Genomic DNA, 13,065 nt, shown 5'->3' on the forward strand with positions numbered 1-13,065 from the left:
ATCTCCATATTTTACAATTCAAAGCTGGCCACATCGTGCTCTTCTTCAATAACGGACACCTTTGAAATCGAATGCATGTGTGCAACAATTTTTAGTGTCCCGCATAAAAATGCCCTGGCAACAACTGACAACACATTTGCAATATTGTGGGGATTTTAATTTGTTCATATAAGGTAAGAAATCGACTCTCAGTTATCTGCATTTTTTGCAAGAGCATACTTATTTGGGGTAGAACATATCTGAAGGAGGTCCTCTTTCTCTCAAACCATAACTCTCAGACCTGGCACTCTGAACCGCAAGGTACCAATTAACAAATTGACTTCTAGGAAACTGGATTTAAATGTCTACACTTTGTGTTTACATCAGAAATGATTTGTTGTGGAAAGTTAGACATAGAGGTGTATCAGTTAGACTTTTCTTGTAATCTGAATCGGATACTGTTTAGTTACGAGGAGAGCTACATTAGCATTAGTTGCATAGTTTGAGGTCAGCTTGCCACCATATCCTAGTGTAGGAAGAGAATCCTATAACCCAATTACTGAGTACACAAAGTGCACAAATAAAAGACAACAAGAGAATGAGAGAGCTCTTTTGATGTCACATACAGTAAACCACAGAGAACATCTCATTCTTAACAGAAACACCACCCACAGTAGAGACTTTTTTTTTTAAAGCTATCATTCGAAAATGTTGGGGTTTACCTCATTATCCTCTTGTCTGAAGAATCTGGGAAAAATCAGATAAGTGTGGTTAGATCTACAAAGAGATTCAATGGAAAAGACCAGTGGTACATTCAGAACACTGTCAACTTCATCAAAGACAAAATGGTGTATGATGGAAGCACAAAGTAGAAAACATCAGGTAACCTAAAAAAATTTCTTCTTCTTGTAATTACATCTAAATTAACTGGTTTTATTCATGTTATTTAATCTTACTGAATTAATTTCACAGGGCTTAGCCTACACAGGGGTTGACATTGACACCCACCCACTTGCCAAATGCAGTTAGAAATGGGAAGTGGCCGGTAGCTCCATCACTCTTAAGCCAAAGGTATACAAACACTCAGCGTCTGCGTACAGGCAAACACGAGCCTGTCAAATTATACTCCATATAACTGTGCTCGCATTCACAGGGAGTTGGTGCATGCACACTATGACTTCTATGAGACCCCAGACTTTCTCATCAGGAGTTTAGTCATGAAGATGTCTTTATATTCCTTCAGGCTCAAGTCACACACAAATGCAGGCATCTCCAGACCTAACACACATGCTCTTGACTTGTACATCCACTGTTGTTGTTTTTAACCTTTAACTCCTAATGTTTTCTTAGAGCTTCTTTGTGACAGCAATGGCTTAAATGTGAATGTTGCCTCCTTGTGGACCCACTAATTAGTGCAAATAACTCCAGGTGTATGCAAATTCTGCACGTTCAAAGATGCATGGTTAGAAATACTGGGCTGTCCACGTTAAGTGCTTGCACACTCTGATGGTGACGAAATTTGTATCACGGGTTCTGTACTTGTCTAAAGCATACTTTGGGTTTTACTAGCCGGTTGGCGGGTGGCCACAGCCAAAGCCAAAGCAAATATCAAATCTCATCTTACACGCACATCTGAGTGGGGCAAACTAAATGTGTTTCATGGAAATTGCTGCAGTACACACACCAGCATGCTCCACAAATAAAATCGCCAAGGCTCTGGGACTGTCACAGCACAGAGAAAAACTTGTGTGATTTAGTTAAGTTTCAATCGATATCCAGCGGCCACCAGACCACAAAATGTATGTGACCCATTTGAATTTTACTGAGAAAATTCGACTTTAATAGGCTATATGGAGGAAGTTGAACCTCTCAAACTGACGATGTATAGATACTACAGTCTATCATCTATCAACATCGATTCCAAGTGTTTTTTTAAATACACATCATCATCCAAACTAAAATGTTTTAAACTGAAGCAACACTAACTGGTAACTGGTATTAAATCGATTAGAGCGAATCTTTAAGACATTTTTATTAATAAAAAGTATTCTGTCACCATTTACTCACCTTTATCTTGATCCAAACCCATAGGTTGGAAATAGGTTCCATTATTGGAAAAAAAGATTTGTGAATTTTTCTATTTATGGAAAAAGGTGCAATGAAATTTAATGGTGACTGAGTTTAATCCACCCAATACCTCCTTTTGTGCACCATGGATTTATTAACTGTGAAAGTTGAAGTTAAAGGTTTCTAAACATGTTTAGGCTATTCTTTTTTCATAACAAATAGTTTATTTTTTTATATAAAAATCCATCTATGGTCTGACCTGTGCTTATGGACTTATCATTACAAATGCCACTGTTAAGAAATTTAAGAACAATGGTAAACTCTAATGAAGGCAAATAAAATTTAGAAGTTAAAAGGGGTTCATTTTTGGACTTCCATGGACAAATGGACAAATTGTCCTACTCCTGTTCTAACTGGCCATGTTTGCCTTCAGATATTCTAAGAAATGACTTAAATCATTAGGCTTGTGTCCTGCTGAACTCTTGTTCAAATAAAATGTCCAAAACAAATGCATGCAGTTACAGTCTTCAGTTAGTTTGATCACTTTTTGTGGGGCAGGGTATTTTGGCTAGTGACGATAATAAAGGGCTAGTGACTTTGGAATACCACTAACTAGAGTCTGGCCGGTAAGCCAAAAAGTTAATGCCAAGGCATGCTTGTGACACGTTCTCCTGCTGAGTATGATCCGCAACATTACTCCGGTAGGCTGAGGAATTAAACGATGCTCAGTTATTAATGAGGCCCTGCTGAAAATGCCAGCGTAGAAGAGTATAAATTAGGGATGCACTGATCCAATACCTGGTTTGATATCGGCTTAGAATCTGGCGTTTTAACCAGATAGGACATTGGTCCTACGAGCCCAAACCAAATCTGATACTGTGTTAGTCAGAGTGACCTTATTGATTATGCATCTGTAAGAGATCTGTGATTGAGAACATAACCTGCCCAGGAGAAGGTTAGCGGTTAAGCATATGCTACCATGGTGATGAACATAGATGAAAATCCACCTTATTAGAACCGCAAATTCAGAGTTTACTCAAAATAATAAATTTAAACTTACATAGCTAGCTGCTAAAACCTGCTTTGTGATATAGGCTGCTGATTCCGAGCAGCCCGCAGGCAGCAAATGTCATATTGCATAACACTTCTTGAAGCGTGTCTGTGGATTAACAGAAGCCTTTTCCATCACTGTCCTTCTCATGATGCTACCTGATGCTTATTTCCTCTTGTATTGGGGCATCTTTTAAGGGTTCATATTAGAGTGCTTCCATATTAAAGACATTTATTCTTCTCATTAAATTCAGCAGAGAAGTGTACGATAGAAGAACATCTCATCAAAGGCCACATGGGGACAAAGAGCCAATTTATTAAGCTCCCACACATACAGTATTCACACAAACGTGTCTTGGGGGAGCAAGAGGGAACATGGGGTCGGGATATGTTGCAGGCAGGAACTGATGTCTCCAAAATGAGTGCCACACCTCAGCATGTCTAAAGCTTTAACAAGCTCAACGTTGATTTCAATCAGAAAGAAGACAATGGCCCCAAAAATCCCTAAATGAACCACTTTTCCATTGAAATTAAATTTAAAGCTTAATGTCCCATTAAGTTCAGTTAGGAAACTCTACATGGTGCAGGCCGATGGGTTCAGTTCCCAACACACCTCTGTGTAAACAAATTACACCGTTCTGTCAAAATATATCAAAATGGTACTTACCTCAACGGCTTCGATTCAAGTTCAACAGCGCAGCCTTGCATACTTTTCACCCTCCTCCTCCCCAGCTACACATGTCTAGATCTGCATTACGTAGGTGAGGTTAAGTAGCAGCAGCAGCATGCGTAAAGCAAATAAATTTGTTCATTGGAGATGCATCTATTGACACTATTGAAGTTGATGTCAGTTGTTGAGAGCATTATTTACATGTTACCTGTTTGACACAGAGCATCCCTATGGTGACTGCTCACTTGTAGTGGACCCTATGGTGACTTTTACTTCAAGGTCTTCAGGGGATGTTTATTATTGTCCACCTTACTGTCAGCAATGCTTTTTAAAATTTCCAATTATAGTGAGAGGGCCTTTGCTCTGAGATATTTATAGAGAGCCATGCTTTTTCCACAAATCCATCAAAGCTTTGTCTATATATGGTGGAAAACAAAACACACAAGCAGGTTCCCTTGGCTTTCACAGTGTTTTGTTTAGTCCGGATATTAGATGATATTATTTTGAAAAGCTAAATGGAGATAAGAGGGAAACGTGAAAAGCGTATACAGCAGAGGGGATGAAGGATTTGGTGGAACTTTAATGATATTGAAATGTTATTTTTGCCACGTCTCTCATCTTAGAGTCATAATGTGAATTTGCAACAGATGTCCATGGGTTTCACTTTTTGATAAATCTCAAAAATAAAATGATAGATTACATATAATGCCTGACAGAGTAAGCAAATACATTTCGTTTTGTGTTCCATGGGAGAAATAATATCTTACATGTTTGGAGTAAACAATAACATCATTTAAATTTTTGGGTAATCTATCCCTTTAAGGACAAAAATAGTGCATGTGTAATGTATTGGCTGTGGGTAACAAACTTGGCTGTTAAAGTAACATACTGATATATGTGAGCTTAAGCTTGCATACTTGCATCGGTTTTCCATGTTGGATCATTTAAGAGATTGATTACATTTTTCAGATTTATTGCAATTACCATTTCTTGGAAGCCTATTTTGACAAATGTAAACCTCACACTAACACACAGCCTTTAGGAAAAACCCCTAGTCCCACTGCCCCCTCTCATGTGACCTGTGTTCAGGGATCAGAGAAACCAAATCTGACAAACGCTTTTCATTATTCTTCATGTGTTCCTCTCATTATGTAATTTAACCATTTCATATGGTTTCTAGTCTGATACTTTGCAGAATGATCTCTCTACACTTTGTTATGCCTAACGTCTTCAAGCACTGAGAGGGTTGTCTAAGGCTATGTTCAGAAAGGAATTCTAGCCTACTGTTAACTGCATAATGTGCAGCATACACTGTACACCTTGCATTAACATTCGTTTCATTTTCAGATAGTATCTGGATATTCTTTAGCGTGATTGCATATACACCTTGCAGTCAAATGCATCTCCTCTGTGATCAGATAGTGATCCAATCAAAGTTACCTGTGCAAAATGGAAAACGCTACATACATTTTACAATAGAGTCTTAGGTAACTGAAAACTCTCCGTCATTTATCACATTTTAAAAACAATGAAGGATAATTCAAATGCTTTCTATCACTTTAAAAGTCAGGGATTTTCCTTCCTTGACAATGTTTTGGCATTTGCAACAGCAAAATGTTGGGTCGCTTAAGCAAATTGAATGATATATACAGTATCTGGCGTTCTGGCGCTTTGTAAGTGTTAAATATATTTCTCATCTGAAATGCCCGAGTGAAGCCTTGTTTCACGTGTGACACGCATGATTAGAAAACAGGAGAGAGACATGAGCGAGTGGGATTTGAGGAGAGAGATGCGATATTCCAAGTGTATTCCAAAGGAATGATTCATGGAACATTGTTCATAGTTTGGTTGACAAGACTGCAAGACGGCAGTGTCTGTTCTGCTCATCATATTGCAATGGGAGAATTAACACGAAAATGCAAGAACCCACAACACAATGCTTTAACATCTGATGCCTGTAGCACAACCTCATCACATAATTAATTACTGACATAGTTGCATCTGGATAATGAAACTACATTGCATTTACACCTGCTTTGAATGTGGTCTGAATCCGTTCCTGACTACCTCCAAATGTGGTTTCAGAGATCTGTCATTTAATATGGGGGTATAATCTGTATAGCGAGCTGATCACCGTAAACACATGCTAATGCAAGTGTAAATGGGGCCTAAAGGCCAAAGTATACTTTGCGCGACAACGTTGCGGATCGTTCCATGCAGTTTGCGTGACATAAATTTCATCATAATCCAGTCTGCACCGGTCAGATTTTCTCGACTCACGAACGTGGTCATCATTTGTATGTAACGTCGGTGCATGTGCCGGCTATTGACTGTACTAAAACAGTATCACAAAGTTGTAGTGGGCATGCGTCAAACACGTTTGTATTCACTTGTGGTCATAAAAGTACACTCACAAAGGCAATGTGGTTGACCAGCAGCGAGCCAATCCGGAACACTCAAAAACAAAGTATACCTGGGCCTTAAGTACAGTATGCAATATGAAACGTTAAACATTTCCAACAGTAGTATGCTACATTGTTGTCAACTGACCTTGTTATAATTTAGCAAATGGCGTCTAGTTATCATCTTGGTTATTTTGCATTTAAATCCAATTTTGAATAAAAACATATTAAAGGTCTAGGTCACCAAAACATTTTTTTTCCCAATAATTACTTCACCCTCATGTGGTTCCAAACCAGTATGACTTTCTTTCTTCTGTGGAACACAAAGGGGAACTTTAGCAGCGCTGCTATCGTCTATATAATGAAAGTGGTTAGAGACCAGGGACTGTAGTCCATTTGATGTGTATGCTATTCCAAATCATCTGAAGTCATCTGATTGCCTTGTGACAAACAAACGTAATTCATTGTTCCCTGAAAATCTTGCCTAACAGCTGGATTCACTATTCACTTCCATTGTACTAAAAAGGAGGAGGAGCTTGGACATTTCTGATGTAGAATATACACTTTCAGAGCACTTTATTAGGAAGACTGTGGACCTAATCTAGCCAGAGGTAACAAGGAACAGAGAATTCACAGTATAGATCTTGAGACTTATTTATTAAATGGAAGCAGACTACAGCACCTTGAAAAACATGTTCTAAAATATGCAGACCTGACAGCTTTTAATGCCTGTAGCTACCCCCCACAAAAACACTGTAAAATTTAAAAGAGAGGGAAAAGGCCAATGCATAGCGGCAGTGAGAGAGAGAGGAGAGAGAGATTTAAAAAAAAAACACTCGCCAGTTCTCCGATACGCCGTAGCTTGGTCCTCAGCCACTCCTCCACCCTCTAACGGACGACAACTGCGCCTCCCTGGACGGATTGGAGGCAGTCCTCCAGCCCCTGGCAGACGGAATGCCCCGCCGCGTTCTTGGGGAACAGAAGGTGTCTCCTCTGAGCCTGGCAGCGGTTCTCCCGCTCCAGGCGGTCGGCAGTGAGCCCCTCCCCGCTCGCCGTCTGCGGTCTTAGACCACGCCGCATTTCAGAGGCTGGTAGGGGACTCCTCTGCCCCTGGCAGCGGCCCTGACCACTCCAGGCGGTCGGTTAGGTGCCCCTTCTCCCCTCGCGGTTGCCGGCCATTCCTCTGCTTCCCAGCCCACCCTCCGCCCTGCCACAGATATCTAGGTGATACAGTCTCTATGTGTTGTAGTTTATGTGACCTGACTTCTAAAGTCAACTAGCAGACATTCGGATTACAAAGTTTATCTGCTTCCTGACCTGGGCTTCAGTTAGTGAAATGCTATCATTATTAAGACTATAAGCAAAATTACTAGAGAGGAGAGCAGCACCTTCCCTGGATTTATGGAGTCCGTCTCTCTTTAGCAGGTCTGGTCTACCCCAAAAACTTTTCTATAAATCATATGCTATTCTCTGGACACCACTCAGACATCCAGCCATTGAGTGACACTAATCTACTGTAATTTAGCATTAGCCAGCACTTGTAAATTTTATCTGCTGTCAGATGCTTAAGCCCCAGAAATGCATTTAACAATGGTGGTTGGAGTCTGTATTACCATGTTCCTTACAATAGAATCACCAATTATAAAGGCTCTTTCAACATGATTCTCAGAGGGTGCATCACTGGGTGGGAAAAATCGATTGGAAAACCTAACAGGAACGGGAGAGTGGTGTCACTTTGCTGAGCGCAAATGCCACCGAGATGTCACCCAAACGCCCTGCTGCGGGGGCTCTAGAGCTTGAACCATAGTATGTGTGCTGCTTGCTGTACTAACCGCAGCCGAAACAGTATCTACCGACTTCTCTTTCTCACTGACCTCCACTAGTGTTCGGATACGTGTCTCTAACTCATAAAACTTTTCCATCAGCCAGACTAATTCCTTACATGTATCACATGTGAATCCCTCACTGCAGATGGAAGAAGCTATAGTAAACATGTGACATGCAATGCAGGAAGAAATAGCATGAGCATATGCCATAACTCACCACACTTGTTTGTTGTTGTTGTTGTTGTGGTTGTGGTTGTTCTTGAGCAGCGAGTGCTTGAGATCTATGTGGGTCGATGTGGTTCCTAATCAGCAGATGTTTGAGATTGATGAAATAATCTGTGTAAAACACAGTGGAGGAAACAAATGCATGCAGTCAAGACGTGAGCTGTAGACAAGAGGAAAAAAATAAAATAAAATAAAGAGATAAACGTGTGTGCGCAGTGAAATACATGCAGTTGAAACTGTAGAAATGCGGAAAAACCTGAATCACACAGTGAAATGGCAAAGGATAAAATGCTAAATGTGAATAAGCTAGAATAAGCAATGCTAAGAAGGCTAGCAAGCTACAAACACAAACTTGTGCAAAGTGCCGGCAGCAACTGGAACAAGACACCTGAAGGTGTCCCTGTGGTATCTCGCACCAACATATTAGCAACAGATCCTTAAATTCCTGTAAGTTGCAAGGTGGAGCCGCTGTGGATCCGACTTGTTGGTCCAGCACATCCCACAAATGCTCAATCGGATTGATATCTGGGGAAATTGGAGGCCAGGGCAACACTTTTCACTTTTCATCTTGATCTTCAAACCATTCCCGAACAATGTGTGTAGTGTAGCAGGCTGAATTATTCTGCTGAAAGAGGCCACTGCCATCAGGGAATACCATTGCCATGAAGGGGTGCACCTGGTCTGCAACAATGTTGGTAGGTGGCACATGTCAAATTGATGTACACATGAATGGCTGCACCCAGGGTTTCCCAGCAGAGCATTACCCAGTGCATCACACTCCCTCCACTGGCTTGCCGTCTGCCCACAGTGCATCCTGGTGCCATCACTTCCCAAGTAAATGGTGCATATGTCCACGTTATGTAAATGAAAACGTGACTCATCAGACCAACAGACCTTCCACTTCTCCAAGGTCCAGTTCTGATGCTTGCGAGCCCATTGTAGGTGCTTTCAATTTGTGGACAGGGGTCATCATGGGCACTCTGACCGGTCTGCGGTTACGCAGCAGATTGCTATGCACTGTGTTGTGAAACATTCCTCATGTAACATCATTTTTTTTGTGACTTGTGCCACAGTAGATCTTCTGTTGGTTCGGACCAGATGGGTTAGCCTTTGTTGCCCTTGTGCATCTATGAAATTTGGGCATCCAACACCCTTTCGCCGGATTGTGGTTTGTCTCTTCTCGGACAATTGTCAGTGGGTACTCACCACTGCTTACCGGGAGCAACCCACAATCCTTGTCGTTTCAGAGATGCTCTGACCCAATGACTATGACAACTGATTGTTCGCTTACCATCTAATCTACCCAGACCTTGACATGTAGACTTGTTAGGAGATGATCAACATTATTCACTTCACCTGTGAGTGATCATAATTAGATTGACTCATCAGTGTATGTCAAGATATACTTGCTTGATGGAAAAAAATTATATACATTTTCCTGCTGACCAAAATAGCATAAACCAACCCATGCTGATCTCCCAGATGGTCAAACCTTTATGGTTGATAAGACAAAATCAGCTTTAAAGTATAACATTTGGTGCTTTGGTGCTCTTGCAAGTATCCCTTCAAAGTCACATGGTTCCTGTGACTTTGCATCAACATTGTGTGGTTTCGAAAAATCACACTGCAGTATTAATTCTGCGGTGTACAGTTTTGTGCACAGTATGCACATTTTCTTTAGCATTTGCCAACATGTGCATTATGCAGCCCAAGCACACTGTGTGGGCATTCACACAACTGCATCTCACAATCCAATGTGTTCAACATGACCTTCCATTTCCAGTGTAATTAATGAACCAGAAATAATAATAGCTGCCATTTTTTTTACATATTTCTGGTTTTATACACCACTTGCATGTTCACGTGAGAACTGACACATGTGCAATACAGCCAGAAGTTCTTGCGTGAACATGCAAGCGAGTATGCGTCAAGCGTGAGGATGTGTGAACCAGTTTTTCTCATGAACGTATAGTTGGGCAGAAGTAAAGCTTTTTGGATAATAAAGACTGATTTTTTTGTGATTGGATCGCTTTAGAAGACATGGATTTAACCACTTGAGTCGTATGAATTAATTTAATGTTGCCTTAAAGGGTAAGTTCACCCAAAAATTATAATTCTCTCATCATTAACTCACCTTCATGCCATCCCAGGCATATGACTTTCTTCTGTTGAATGCATTTGAAGAAAAATAGAAAAACATCTTAGCTCAGTATGTCCTTAAAATGCATGTGGATGGTGATTAGACCTTTGAATCTCCAAAAAGAACAGACAGTCAGCATAGACATCATCATTATGACTCCACTAGTTAAATGAAGGTCTCCTAAGGTGAAACGATCACTTTTGCTGCAAAAAGATCAATATTTAAGTACTTTTTAACTATATTTAATGATCTCATAAAAATTATAAATTAGTTTTGATTATTTTTCATAGATTATTTTTCTAAAACTCATTATTTTCATTGAAAGTTTAGCATTACTTCATAAGAGTTCAGCTGACAAAAAAATATGTGTGGTCCACACTTCAGGGAATGTAACACCCCTAATAAGACTAGCATTATATTGTTATGCCCTCTCTTTGCCTGCTATGATTATTGCCTCGCCTCTGCAAAAAGAGCATTCTGACACAGCTGAATCAGTTTAGTGTGTTAAAATTGTTAGTCATTATCCATAAAAAAAAAATTTTTTTGATGGCATAAAGCAATTGCTTTTTTCATTCTACATGATCCGCCATCCGTGGTCACAGACCTCAGTGTAGCTTTGATCTTAAGATACAGCTGTATACAGACTTCATCTAGAACCCACACCTGTTCCCAGAGTACTCTGATGAAAGTCGACCCCCTGCTGATGTTTTCAAGTTGATGGCATGTTAAACTGTAGCGTAAGCTGTTTTCTCATGAAGATGAATGATCGCTCCGCTACCTGATGAATAGTCCGAATCTCTTTAAAAAGCTATGATCTCCCTCCATTAATCAAGATGTTTATTAGGCTGCTTATATATCTTATACACACAACTAGCTCTCAGTTTAATCCCTCAAAAGATTATGAGCTTCATAGAAGTGTCAGATTAGTGGTTTCAGCAGGTTTTGCTCCAAGACACGTTACATGCTGGAGGTCAAGTGGCGACCCAGAACAGTCAAAATAGTTTATAGAATAAAAGTAAACAAAAAAGTCTATTTTAGCCTATTTATTATATTAGGCCAACAATTTACAAAGCGTCATTTGTGCCAAAATACAAGGTTTTGATTAGACGTATGGCAGATAAAATAAAATAAAAATTATATGGTAAGCATTAATCCTCTGTTTTAATATTTATCTTGCTACCCAAAACATGCCAAATGACATTGTTAGTTGCATTTAGCATTGTTTTTTCACTATTATCAGAAGAGATCTGCTACTAACTGGTTGGGAACTGGTAGGGAACCATTGTGTAGGATAACCCATTTGGGGTTCTCAATGTTATACAGTCTAAGTCTAAGGCACATAAGATGTTTCACAAAAGCATTTGTCTTAAGATGGTTATTTATATCTTCAGCTTTAGTGTGTCAATAGGAAATATAAATGTTAGACTTTTGCCAATAGAAAAGATTACAATAGAAGAACAGGGAGCCCTGTCATGAGATGTCATGGCCCCCAAAAAGCCCCCCACTGAACATTGTGTCAGTCTGAGATTACATAAAGAGACAGAAGCAATTGAGACAGCCGAAATAGATCGAAGAACTGTGGCAAATTCTCCAAGAAGCTTGGAACATCCTCTCTGCCAACAACCAAGAAAAACTGTGTCCAGGTGTAACTAGGAGAACTGGACTTTTTATGACATTAAGTGATAAATAAAAACTATTTATGTCATTATTTTTGAAGACATCCTCACAATACAAAATTTTTCACAAGTGCCTAAAACCTTTGCACTGTACTGTATAAACTTTAGTGATCCCATTTGCTACTAACTACTGTGAAAATATAAAAAAAATCGAAATCCAGCAAGCTAAGAGAGTTATATCTGTGTGATCCCTAAGGACAAACAGTCCTGTTAACAAATACACAACACCCACACTCTGCTGGTGTTTGTTCACAACACTGTTTGCATTCCTGTGTACAATGACGGACGACCCAAAAATAGTTTGCATGAAAATGAGGTCTGGACTAAGAGGAAAAATGGCTTTTATAGCATGCCTGTGTCCTCAATGAACTTGTGTAGAGAAATTGCAGGCAGATGTGGATCACACACAGATATGGTCACTTCACTTTACACAATCATCAGTTACATTTGGATTCAAACTTTTCATGGTGTGTTTTCAGCCAAAGGATTGAGTAAACAAATAAGTTGTAAATTACTGACTGGCTTACTGCCTTTATGTGTAAATAAATAATTTATAAAATGGTGCTGTTTGTTAAGACATGCATTACAATTACTATTGCTCATATTTTGGGATAGGCTTTTTTTCTTTTGTTGTATTATTTAATGCAGCATGTTGAGTAAAGGTGTGTTATTACTTTTTCAAAGCATTAAGAGTTTTGTCTGCCAGTCTTTTTGCTTGGTGGACAATAAAACAGGCCGGAAATTCCATTTAAACAGGGACATAAGCCATATCTACACTGCCAGGCCAAAAACATCTTTGCATATGCTAAATATTTAGCATATTTCGACAACATTATGCATAGTTAAATGTATTTCCATCCAGAGTTACATACATTTTTGGCTGTGAAAATATGGTATTGATGATGGGAGAGTCGAACCACTCTGTAAAGTCTTTTCCAGCACATCCCAAAGAATTTCAATTGGGTGAAAATAATTCCTCGTGCTCCCGAACCACTCTTTTACAGTTTAAGCCCAATAAATCATGGCATTG

Source organism: Xyrauchen texanus, chromosome 27 (assembly GCF_025860055.1).
Source record: "Xyrauchen texanus isolate HMW12.3.18 chromosome 27, RBS_HiC_50CHRs, whole genome shotgun sequence".
Taxonomy (NCBI): domain Eukaryota; kingdom Metazoa; phylum Chordata; class Actinopteri; order Cypriniformes; family Catostomidae; genus Xyrauchen; species Xyrauchen texanus.